The sequence below is a fragment of the Numenius arquata genome, chromosome 4 (genome assembly GCF_964106895.1).
Source record: "Numenius arquata chromosome 4, bNumArq3.hap1.1, whole genome shotgun sequence".
Taxonomy (NCBI): domain Eukaryota; kingdom Metazoa; phylum Chordata; class Aves; order Charadriiformes; family Scolopacidae; genus Numenius; species Numenius arquata.
The window spans coordinates 19,594,097-19,607,194 of NC_133579.1; positions in this window are offsets into that span (position 1 = coordinate 19,594,097).

Sequence of the window (13,098 nt, forward strand, 5' to 3'; positions counted from 1 at the left end):
TTTTTGACTCTCAAACGCAGACCAGAGTTCAGCAGAGAGCAGAGTCATGTTCTTCCATCAGTCAGAAATCCCTTACTCCTTCTAAGTGCAGATTTTTTCCAGCGAGAAGCAGGGAATGTTATGCACATGTCACAAGACTTTTCTCCAGTGTCTCTCGCTGAAGTTAACAGTGAATAAAGGACAGTTTCCCAGCATCCTACTCTAGTGGATTTTTTTTCCCCCTAGGGCCCATTGGAATAGCGTGTGAATTGTGGTGTGAATAATCTGCAATATATGCCTACAATGTGTCGTTTTGCCTGCCAGGGGATCATTTGCAAAAAGTCAATAAAGGAGAGATACAAAACCAGCCAAGTTATTTAAAAACATGTATTTGTGGGATAGAGTTCACTCAATGCAATTAATAAACCTTAGGATACAAGCGCCACAAGTTAAGTACATGTAATGGGTAGTAGTGGCAGAACCCAGAATGGAGCATTAAGGATGCAGGCTGAACTGATCATGAGGGAAGGTACTTCCAAAGGACAGTCCAGAAATATCTCCCTGCTGAACTGGAAACTACCTGTGAGCAGAAAGCACTCACACAAGGTGGATCTAAACCCTAATTCACCCCCTCCCCTCCACCCAGGGGCTTTAGATATCTGAATTAAGGTCGGTAATATGGTGCCGCCACCCTGCCAGGACCCTGCAGAAGCTGAGTGCCTGCAGATTTTCAGTTATGGGTCTCTAGGATTAGGCAGCTGAATATGTGTTTTCCATCTCACAGTTTTGGGCTGAAAAGTGTTAGGTCCCTTTATGCTATGACCTCAAGTTGCACCAGGGAAGGTTTAGATCGGATATTAGGAAAAATTTCTTCACTGAAAGGGTTGTCAAGCTGCCCAGGGAAGTGGTTGAGTTGCTATCCCTGGAGGGATTTACAGGACGTGTAGATGTCGTGCTTAGGGACATGATTTAGTGGTAACTTGGCAGATGGACTTTTGGTTAACAGTTGGACTTGATGATCTTAAAGGTTTCTTCCAACCAAAATGATTCTACGATTCTAGGTTCATTTTGGAGCTGTCATTTAAGCACAATAACATGACTTGGCAGTGTCTTGGCCATAATACAGTTTTATCTCATTTCCATGATAGTTTAGCATCATCAGCTTAGAACTGACTTGCTTTGCTATCCCAAATGCCAACAAATTGCTGAATGACTCTTTTATAACTTCCCACCTGGGAAGAGGCAGTTGTCATCTTATGACAAGAGTATAAATAAATTGCAGTTCATAATTTCTGTCGGCTAAAGTAGTCAACGTAAATAGGTCCTATGGAGCTTCTTATTCCAGGGTCTGCTAACTGGTATGGCCAACACCCCAGCTGCTCCTTGCCAGTTGGGCTAAATGAAAAGCCTCCACAAGCCCTGTGGCGAAAGGAAATCCAGAAGCCATACAAAACAAACAATGCTACAAGAGCTCTTCTGCCTAATTTCCAGGCCACAGCCCTTCGGGGACCACTCTGCATTCTTCTGGTGGCTTGCCTCTTTGGTACCCTCCCTGCTCTGCTCGTCTGGGGAGAAAAAGGGCTCATTCCTCCACAAAAAAGTGGGTGGGGCCATATTGAAAGGCATGTTTTCACCAAGGAGGTCTACAGACATCTTTCCTTCGTGGAAGAGAGAACCCTTATATTCCTTCCCCAGATTATAGCTTATTTGATTCCTGTGTTTAGAAATTATAGGCAATTTGTGTCCAAGGCTGAAGCAGGAAAGAGCCCAGTTGGTCCTGTGACAGATCCAGTGTTGGAAAGCATAGAAAGCATGAAAATAGCTCTAATTGTGGAGAAGTTCTGGCAACATCATCTGCAATGTCTAGGTCTCTTCGTTGTGTGCTCACTACCAACCCAGATGGACCTCTCAGACAGGTCAGGACACAGATCCAGTACAGCCTGGGTTAACAGTTTAGGGATGATTAAAAGGCTGACCCCAAGAACTGTTGCACAAATTACTTTCTTTCAGCATGTTGGGTGAGAAGACTAATCTGGTCAAGCTTGGAAGAACAAATAAGAAAAATAGCTTCTCATGTGCTAGCCAGCACCCTGGTACCAGGCTGCAGAAAAGGGAAAGCAAACACCTGTCTGCTAGCCCTCAGAAGCACTTAGTTTCCTCTGAGAGGTATTCTTCAAGAAGCCTGAAAGCTCCTTAATCACATACTCCCTGCTTTTAACCCAGGTAGCATCTGTCTAACAGAGCATGACACTGCAGGGTGCGCAGGAGGACATGACCTAGCAATCCTTCTAGGCTACTGTTCCCTGCCTATCTGCAAGGCGACCTCCAAACCTGACAGCTTCTAGCAGATCCCTTGCCTACACACAGCAATGGTTTCGCAATGCTCCGCAGTTGCTTCTGTAGCAGGAGTGCAGGAGCAGCAGGAGCCCAAGGATCTGAAGTGGTCCTTGAGTGGGTGTTTTTGAGGAATTCTCCTCACTGCTTCTCTACTCGCAGTCACTGCCACTGGAGTGAGTCTGGGAATGTTCCCCATGCCCGGGCAAGGAGCAGGAGGAGCTCAGCTTCACTCTCGCTGACGGAAAACTTCACAAAGCTCAACTTTTTAGCTGACTCCTGGCATTTAGAAGAGTTTAGGGACAGGACCATTCAAAACCAATGTGACTACTTTGGATGTCCCATGGATGGATCCCTTTCCTCCAATGTGCTAGCAGACGTTGGCAAGCTCACATCAACTAACTGGTTTAAGTGATGTGGTCTCTGGAGAGTTACTGTCATTTTCGCACTGCATGTTGTACTAGAGCTGTGCCCTCTGACTACTTTTAATGAAACAAATGTCTGAGGTCCTGTTTTGCTAATCATTAGCCTATTTTAATATATTACAGTAACATAGTTGGAGCCTCTGGATTTTGAAGACAAAAAGATAGGTTTCTTGGGAAGAGTTTGGATTTTACTGGCCATCTCAAAGGAAATAAATTCTGCCTTTTGTAACAGTCATCTCCACTATACTTACGTGACAAAACAAAACAAAAAAAGAAACCTGAAAATAGTCAGAAAAAAACATCAAATCTGAGAAAAAGAAGAATGCAGTGACTGAGAGTTTTCTGGACCTGGCCCTGAATCACAATACATCACCAAGTGCCATATTATCAGCTTAGACCATTGTATTTTAGCAAAGAAATTGAACTGTAATGGTGTTAGATGAGGGGTTTTTTTTATACTGTGACTTCTACAGTGAAACTCTACACTTACCGAAAGACCCCTATGTCATAAGATATAGGATGAAGCTGAATTAAGGAGGAGAAAACTACAGAAAAGGGAGTCATTCTTCTGATACAGTGAATTTCTGTGTGTGCTTTACTGGCCTGAGCCATCAGAGTGACAAAGGAGAAGGTGTCAATGAGCATGGCAGTGCCTGAGCTATCTCACCAGGAGTCCCCGGCCTGCCACCAAAGGGACTGGGAGGTGATACACAGGGAAGAGAGGATCTTGTATTAAACTCTCCTTTCCCAGCCCAACTTCTCAGCTTTAAGAAGTTGGCTGGTGGATGTGTCCTCCCTGAATTTCTCTAACCCCTCCCTAGACCTCTGTAGATGGCATCCCGCTATTACATACTGGGGAGAACAAATGCATTCTGCGTTTCTGCAGGAGAAAAGGATGTCTTTTGTTAGTTTGATGCTGGGCTTTACACCAGGTTTGTTTGACAAGGGGTTTGCACTGCTGGCTGCCAAGAGTTTTGCTGCCTGCTGTTGAAGGGTGGGCAGGTCCCACCAGAGTGAAGGGGGGAGGCACCAGGGCTGCGAGACCCTGCCCTTCTGCCCGGCCCTGGCCTCAGCCGCACACAAGCTCGGGAAGTGTTCATCCAGCTCCACGTTAAGTTGCTTCATGGAGCTAGACCATCAGGATACTATTCACTTGATTCGATTTCCAGCCTAGTGGGAGAAGAGAGGGTGGCCAAGGCCTTCTGGTCTTAGGGCAGTTTAGGCTGCTGTGGAAATGTAACTTTCATTCTAGAAATGTGATAGTCATTCCCTATTCACTTTTTTCACACTGGTCATTTTTCTGTAGACTAATATCAGCTTTATCTCACTTGCCTGTGTTCCCACTGGATGCAAATAGATTTCCAAGCAAAATTCTTCTGAAGGGACATTGCTCGTTTAACCTCAGTGCAGTGCTGCCAATTTTAATGACCTTTGGTTCCACAGGCTGAAAATAGCCTCCTGAAGTCAATGGGATTCCCTGCAGAGTCGCGTTTTCTCCAGTGTTAATCAAGATCTTGCTTGCAAGTGCCACAAGCAACCCCAGACGTCCAGCTGCATGACCTCGCTAAAGCCGGTGATACAAAACCAAGGGTGAGCCCTGGGGCTTGCTGGAGCCTTTTCTGCCATCATTGGTGCTGTGCTGGGAGGCTGCATCGCTGCTGCTCCAGGGAAAATTGGAAGACCATGGGGTGGCACGTGTCTGTGTAAGAAGCCTTTGGGCAGCAGACTTTCCATTTCCAGGTGTAGGAGATAGAAAGAGCCCAGACGGTTCTCAGTCTCGTTTTGAGCCTGCAAGAACTTTCCTATCCTGCTCTCCATCTTTAAAGTTATGAAAAGAGAAAATCTGCCATGGAGGTAACCCCTTTTCAAAATTGCAGGGTGATCTCCCAGATCTCCCAATCTTTCTCTGCAGTACCTTTGTGCCCCAGCGCTCAGGGCAGCTGGATGAAGGGGAACTTCATGAACACCAGGTATCAGAGATCCCCACAAAGCCTGCGTGTCCCTGTAGTCAATCCCCTGTTTCTTTCAGGAGAGTTTTGCCAGATCTTCTGGGCCAGGGCCTGTGGTTTTGGAAGAGGAAACATTATTTGTCTCATAATACAGACATCAAATACAAACAAGGGAGCTACAGTTCCTGGCATGAAAGCTTTTTGTAGCAATTTACTATCCAACATCCTTATAATTAATGAGGGCTATAACCACTATTTTTAGTACAGCTAAAATGAACTGTAAGTTATTAGAGAAAGACATGTTGTGTAATATGTGACTAATGTATCATTTTACCAAGAATTTGTATTAGATTGCTGAAAATTGCAGGGAAATGATTTCCAGAGTATTCCAACCGCTCTGGATGCTCTTTTAATGTACAGTAAAAAGCGATCTACAGCTTAACTGGCCTGACTGACTAATTACGTCAAAACCTTCAGAAAACTGAATTACTATAAGGTAAATCCATTCTACATATTGCAAGAAAGATGTGGACAAACATATTTCAGGTGTGACAAGATTGAAGTCATTGAAATTAATTGGGGCAAAAGGTGGAAAAGAGAAATGGGAGAAGATTTCTGATGGCAGAATTGATGAAATAAGATGTTTTCTTTAATGGGGGGATTAGCTTAGCTGTTAAAGCCTGACGAGGGCATGGAGGAGCTGGGCAGGGCTCAGCAGTGCGGGCAGGAACTGTTGGGGCACCTGGCACAGCACACCAGCAGTTTTTGGGCTTTCCCCGAGCATGCCTGTGCCTGCAAGGCAATGGTAGAAGGGAAGGGAGCTGCCGGGAGGGGGGAGGCATCTGAAACTCAGGTAGGTACCAGGAGAAAGCAGAAAGTCACTGTCTCAGCGTACATTTGATTTACTCAGTGTAGGGTTTCGTCTCTCTGCCACTGCTGAGGCAGCCGGGTATCTTGCAGGATTTGCCTCTTCAACTGCACGATCACACATTATTCAGCATCAAGTGCCCATCTTGGAAAACGGAGAGCCAGAATCCAGCTCTCTGGGTGTCTGACCCATTGTTTCAGCACCAGCTACGTGCCAAAAAAACCCCAAACAAAAAACCCCAACCCCACCACCACCAAGAAACACCCTTCCTGTAAATGAAGTAGCATAAAACTTTTTTGCTCTTTTCTTGAGTTGGGGCGCATTCTTCCCTACATAATGATGTTGTTTTCTTGTCTGGCAATGTTGTACACACTGTCACAGCTATTTGCTATGCAATTCAATTCATAAAAGTCAGCAACCTGTTGAAGTGATTAACCATATTTGCTTAAGAGACGCCCAGTACTGGAATTGCTGGGAGAGTGCATTACAGGTCAGAGTTACAATATTGACCGGGATCTACGGGGAAGCTTGTACAATCACATTAGCCATTCCTATTTATGACTCCTAACCTAGTTAACCTAAACACAACTACTGAGTTTATGTGCAGCCAAGTTGAAGACGGAAAGATGGGAGAGTGGACCCTTGAGATGCAGATTATTTCAGCTGCTAGGCAAAAGCGCTGGCGCTGGCTGGAGCATCAAGTGTCCCAGCCCAGACATCGACATGTTCTTGAGGGAGTGCTCCAGCAAGGGGTATAAGGTCACCAGTGCTGGCTTGGTGCCTCGCTGCCTGGAGGATTTCCGTCTGTGCCTGGAGAATTCTCATCTGCATCTTCCAGGCGCTTCCCAGCCAGGTGGCACAAGTGAGGCCAGAACACTTTTGGTGCGGGTGTAAGAGGCAAAACATGCAGGGAATCTGTATGACTCTATCTTCAGCAGAAGGTAAGGCAAAGGTAAAAAGAACAGGTATTCATTATGGGAGAAAAAAAATGTCTCTGTGGCGGAGCACAGCCCTCAGAACACAAACTGGACAATGGAAATGGCAGTGGGATTTTTCAAAGCATGAAAGTATCTTAGCAACACGTATTTATTTCCTGTTTTAGAAAAGGTGCTATGAAGGCATGAATTCCTAGGAGATGAATCATATATAAAAGTCATGCATTGTTTAGCTTTGAAATTGCACACAGAATACTGGTGAGATAATTCAGCATGTACTCTCCTCCATTCATAAAGACCTGGCACGTTGATCACCTAGCACGCATGCATCCAAACACAGTATGAAACTGGCAGGTCCTTGCGAAAGAGCACTTAATGTCTTTCCCCTCGCATTTCTGTTAGTGGCACAATAAGTAGCAGGTATAGATGTGTCATGCAGAAAAGTAAATTCTGTCCAAGAGATTATATTGGTACACGAGAAAACTGAAGTTAGAAATTTCCTCTGTTCCTAGTTTAATAAGTAATCCTGTAATAACTTACTTCCAGGAGTCAAAAATCTAATGAAGATGCATGTTAAAATGTTGTTTCTCTTTGGGAAAGTGCGAAGCTCAATGAATCAGGAATTATGTTTCAGTGAAATCAAAAGAAAATCAAACTTTACTAAGAAAATTGCCAGTTCTTTCTTTACATGAAAACTTTTCTGCTTTCACAGTGACCTTCAGTTTTCAAAACTGGCAATGCTGTTTCTGCAAAAGTCAGGTGCAAGAGGGCATAGTTTTATGGGTTGCATTGATCACATTTATTGTTTAGCTATAAGCTTGAGATCTTTAATGGTCTTGAGCAAGTTAAACTCTGTCCATACAGCTCTGTCCATAACCATACAATTATTGTCCCACCTGTGTTGAAAGATATTTATTGACGCTTGGCAATTTATATCAGGTCATCAACCTTTCAAACAGGTCTCTTGTTGAAAATTTTATTGCCGTGTTACATTGCTTGACTAAAAATAATTAACTTTCTACAACATTATTTAATGACACTTCCAGACTACCAATAATGTGAAACAGAAATGTGAGACTTTAGAAAACTCTACTTCCTGCTCCCTGAGATTTTTTTGAAAAAGAAAAGCAATTTTTTAAAAAATCCATGAAGGTATAAAAATGTCTTAGTTCTGTTCCTCAGGGATTTGTATCCTCCAGTAATTGCAGTTTCCACACCACGTCCTAATCTTTAATGTATTTGTCCTCGCAACACCTTTGTGGGAGAGTGAAAAGACTTTTTTTCTTTCAAAAGATGGATAGCTGAGAGATGGGAATGGACATGGCATGGACACGGACTGAGTCTTGAGATGCTGTAGGCAGGATTAGTATAGATAAGCAGGAAAATGTTCTAGAAAACAGTTCGTCCTCTCACAATTTGGTGTCTGTGGCATCATGGTGGGAAACTTCCCTCTGGCAAGCACTTGCTGGAGCTTTGCTGGAAGAACCAAATGCTGCTTATTTAAAAATTATGAAGGAAGAAGGCATGGCCAACAATAAAACTACACTCGGGAATTTTAGCAATTGATAAAGAATAAATATTGTACCTTACAGCTGAATGAGGGTGTGGAATAATGCTCTTTTCGAGATCTCCCAGATGGCTCATCCTCGTTAGCTGCCTTGAAACACATGAGAAAGAGAGATATTTTCATGTTCTTCCATTCCTCATCATTTTCTTTGATAAGCCTATACTTTAAATGAAAATAGCAATTTAGCCTGTCTTTTATATTTACCTTCTCACTTGCAGAATTAATAGCCTGGTCTTAAGCAACAAAAATTCATCCCTCCTCAACATCTTCAGCCTCCCCATGCCCGGCAGGTGGGAGACGGTTCAGCCCAGGGTAGACCCCCAGGTGAGGGCTTGGGAAAGAAGACCGACTGTTTCTCTTGTGTCTTTCCTTGCCCCAGGGCCCACACCAGCCGTGTATGTTAGTGGCTCTGTATCCAGTTGGAGAGTTCAGCAGCCATTTAGAAAATCAATTCACAGGGTTTCTGGCTTGCTCAGTTCTCTGCAAGTTAATATGCCCACAATTTCAGAGCCAATTTCAAACCAAGCCACTAATGATAGTAATAAATGTCTTCCAATTGTATTAAGTCAGATGTAATTGGGTATTTTGAAGAAACAAGATAAATGGGATAGATTAGATCTATGAAAATGAGAGATTTTATTCTGCTTTCACTTGTAGAAGCCTTATTTGAGTATAAGAATTGGTGTCTGAGTGCTACTGATTTACATATATTTGAATTTACCAATAAATTAAATATCTGTGCATGTATATAATAGACCTCGTTATTTTTAAAAGCAGAGTTTGCCTTGTTCTTGAAGGAAATGGGAATTCTTCACTCTGTTCATACACATCCCAGAGGCAGCGGCAAGCACTTGCTAGGGAGGTGTTCGTCGCTCTACCTGTGCCCATCACCTGGAGAGCACTTGCAGAATAAAAGTTGCTCTTTTTGGCTGAGTTTCAAGAGAAGGAAATTCAATGACAGACTTAGCACATGTTCACAGGAGATGGACAGCATTGCCCTCCTGTAAAGCATGCTCTGAATGAAGGAAAGGGCAGCATGTGTGTTAGAGTGGGTTATTAAAACTGACTTTTGGGTATTCTGGAGACACTCTATGCCTCCTTACCCTGCCTGCCTGTGCTAGGATCCCCTTCCCAGTGACTGGGCACTATCTACTGAATAAGAACTGCAGAGATCCCAAAGCATGCATTTCTCCCAAGGAATAAAGCATTACTGACATGAGAAATGGAAACAAGAACAAATGTGTGTTAACTTCGTGAAGCATTTATAATATGTTGATGGAAGTATTTCTCTACACAATCCAAATCAAGTGATGGGATTGCATTTTGAGGGGGATGGCTAATTTGACAGACTTCAAAAACATTGATAGCTGTGCCAACAGAGACTAGGACATACTTTTTAATCCTACTCAGGTGTCAGGAAAGCTCTGCATAGTGCCTAATGCCTATGTACATTGCAAGAGAGTCACATCTTAGACTCACAGAGCCATCCAGGCAGGAAGGGAGCCCTGGAGGCTCCCTGGCCCAGCCTCCTGCCCAAAGCAGGGCCACTGAAGCATAGAGCTGTAGGCAGGAGTGAAGATTTGACTGACCTTATTTTGACCTGATTTGACCTTATTCCACTGAGGGTCCTAAAAGAATTAATATAAATGACAACTACAACATGATAATAACTTATATTATTTATTAGAATAATTTAAATTATTCTAAATCAATTAAAGTTGGGAATCACTGAGCTTTATTAGGCTGAAAAATAAATGGATCAGTAAGCCTAGCTGTTGCTTGAACAGGGATGCTGTAACAGCAGGGTTGCAGATAACATATGCTTCTCCACACCAGCATCCTGCCCATATCTGAGTTTCCACTGCCTCTGAAAAAAAACATGAAAGATGAAAACACCCAAGCAAATGGCCAGTTTGCAGCAGTCTGCATGACAGCTAGTCGGAGCAATTGCTTTCAGATGAACCGGCTGTCTCATTTAAAGGTAAGTCATAACATCATCAAGCTTCTTTAATGTTCAAGACTGTGAGTTATTTGAAAGGGTGCCACAGAAGAATGTGAGGCTCCTGTAATGGAGTCTAGACCATCCTCTGTCAAATTCATTTTAGCACCCCAAGGGGGAAGGAGTTACCATCACTTACATTTTCTTTCAAAGACACAAATTGAGGACACCAGGTAGAGCTCGGCAAAAAATCTGAATGCACCTAAACAAAACTTGTCCCAGGGAGTCTGGTAGCCAATCAATCATATGCTGAATATCTGCCCAGCCAATTGTAAATTTTTATTAATTCAAATGTATTAAGCTTAATGGAATAAAAGCTAGAAATCGTACAACTATCTCTTTTTTTTCCAACTTGCTTCATTTTGACCACTGATTTGATATAGCATATGCACAGATTTGTATTACTGAAGTTTAAGAGCACATTGATTCATTTGTGCCCAGGATACAAATCCTGCAAGGTCCTATGCTGAATGCAGACTAGGTAAAATTTTTGCAGAGCAAGAAAAAAACCAACTGTAAGGCTGATCGTTTAAAAGACTGAATGTTTTGTTCCTCTTCCTTCAGCACAATCTGCTCTAGCCAAGAATATTAACCCGAGTAACAAAAGGGATGGCTGAAGGGGAAGTGCAAGATGAGGCTTAACATCCTCCAGGCCTGAACCTAAAGTACTTTCTGCAGCCGAAGCTGTTATTGTTGCTAAAGAGCCTGTTGTCAGTTCAGGGACACAGGAGCAAGCCTGCCTATATGGCTTGAAATTCAAGGAGAGTAAATTAGTGGAGTTACAGTGTGAAAAGAGTGTCTTGTCATGTGGGAAGACCCAGAAGATGGTCTCATACTCATCTTTATGAAGATCCATATTTTCCTAGATGTTAAGGATTCACTCCTCAACAGCGTGTCCTTTGGAAGCACTGAAAATGTCCGAAGTTCACCCAGACAGGCCATTAGACAGCTGTGCGGTCCGGAGGAGTGGGAAGGAGTGGAGCGGCCAACCTTACTGGGCTGTGGTGCCTGGGTCAGCTGGGCCTTGGGAGAGTGCAGAGCGGAGAAAGTGTCTCAGCTTGCACACCCCTCCATCCCCATGGGACAAGTGCATCCTTCCATTTCCAACAGGTAAACTCAGAGCCTTTGCTCAGGCCCAGTTACGGCTTCATCAGTGTCAGACGAAGTCCCAAGCCAGTGACTGGCCAAAGACCTGCCCTGTGTAGTTGCCCTGGCATCGGACCCCCACAGGCGTTTGTCCTGGGGTGCACCCATGGTGGGCAGGCAGGGACCCACTGATGCCCTGGCTATGATGCTGAGCGCTCCTGGGGCTGCTCACAAATCTGCTGAAATGGGGAAAATGGTGACTCATGCAAATCATAGCTGATTCCCTGGTCTGAAAATCACGGTGATTACCAGGCACAAGTAGGCAACCTAATGCATGCACTTTTTTTTTCTATTCCCCATCATGCACCAAAGAAGAGATTTAAGGCTCAGAGAGCGTTTCCCATGAAGGCAGAGGGCGGTGGGTTAGTGGCTTCCTTCCTTGCCGGGCTGCAGGCTGCGGGGCTCCCTCGGCCATGCCGTGGCAGGGGGTGATGAAGGAAGGAAGTGGATAACACACGGCCGTCCTGCACACACCGGGGGGGCTGTGGAGGAAGAGTCAGTGGTTGTGAGCTGTGAATATCCGGGTTGGAGAATAAAAGCCAGGTGATACCGATCTCCAGATGTGGCCCGAGCTCCCCAACCGCTGCTGCCGGGTCTGTGAGAACTGCTCAGGAGCCGAGACCCTCCTGCGCCTCTCGGGCAGCGCCTGCCATCCTGCTGCCCTGCTGTCCTGCCATCCTGCCTCTGACCCAAGCCATGGGGACAGGCCATTCAGGCATGGCAAGCCCAGCCCAGGCTTCAGCAGACCCCTGGAGGCAGTGGGGTGGTGACTGCAATTGATGTTGTGATGGGAAAAACCCATGCAGGAGACATAGGGAGAAACTTCAAAATTAAGTTAATTAGCCAAAAAGATGCTCTCCCCCACCCTCCCAAAAAAACCCCAAGACAATAGTTGTATCCTCACTGTTACTTTATCTATGGTTGTATACCTATCATCTCTCTTAAAAACAAGAAGCGTTGCCAGGCCAATGTGTCATTTATTGTCTTTGATATACAACCTTGCTTCTATGTTCAGCCTTACTATTAAATGTGCAGGGAAGCAACAGTCTGTGCTTTTGATGGGAAGCAATAATATTCCCAATGTTACAGTTTGTCTTGTATTTTAAGTAATATAGGACTCACAAAACTGCAGTGAAAATTAAAACCTAAGTATTATTCCAGTATCTCATTACACTGAAATCTGAAGGAAATGAGATAGCATCTAGGTCAGGTGAATTCATCAATAAAACTCATTCAGTCTTGCTGCATGTCTTTCCCCAAAAATATACCAGATGAACTAAAGGATTAAAAGCAAAGAGGAAGAAGAAAAGAAAGTGGGTAAATGGCAGCAAATGAACAAAAAAGGACAGATAGTAAAGTCTTGTGCTTAAATGGAGCCTTCCACCAGGCCACAGTTTGGTGTGAGAGAGACTGAGAATACTTGAGAATACTTTTTTTGTCGTTATTCATGTGGCTCATGGTTCAAAGATGAAACACTGGAAACATCTGTGCTCTGCTCTGCCCTATTTAAATCACTTCAGGACAAATCCCTCCCTATTGTAAGTGGGTGTAACTCTGTTCAAGCCAGTGGGTTGCACCTGCTTACACTAAGGCAAAATTTGGCTCAGTTTGGATCCAAATTAACTCAACATTTGGAAATAAAAATGAGAAGCTTGGCATATTCCAGCATTTCATCTGGAATCTCATAATGCCTGAGATTAGTTTATCTAATAGATTTACAGCTTGAAAAATATTTTATTCTGCTATCAATCCAGTCCAAAAATCTCCCTCTCCCTTCATCTTTCCTCCCTCATCTCCCTAGGCAGGAGGAATAGTCCTGCCTTGGCCCATGTTGGCCTGCTGCAGCCGGTGGGGAGCACAGCTAATAACAGCACTTCCTTTTTGATCTCCAAAATG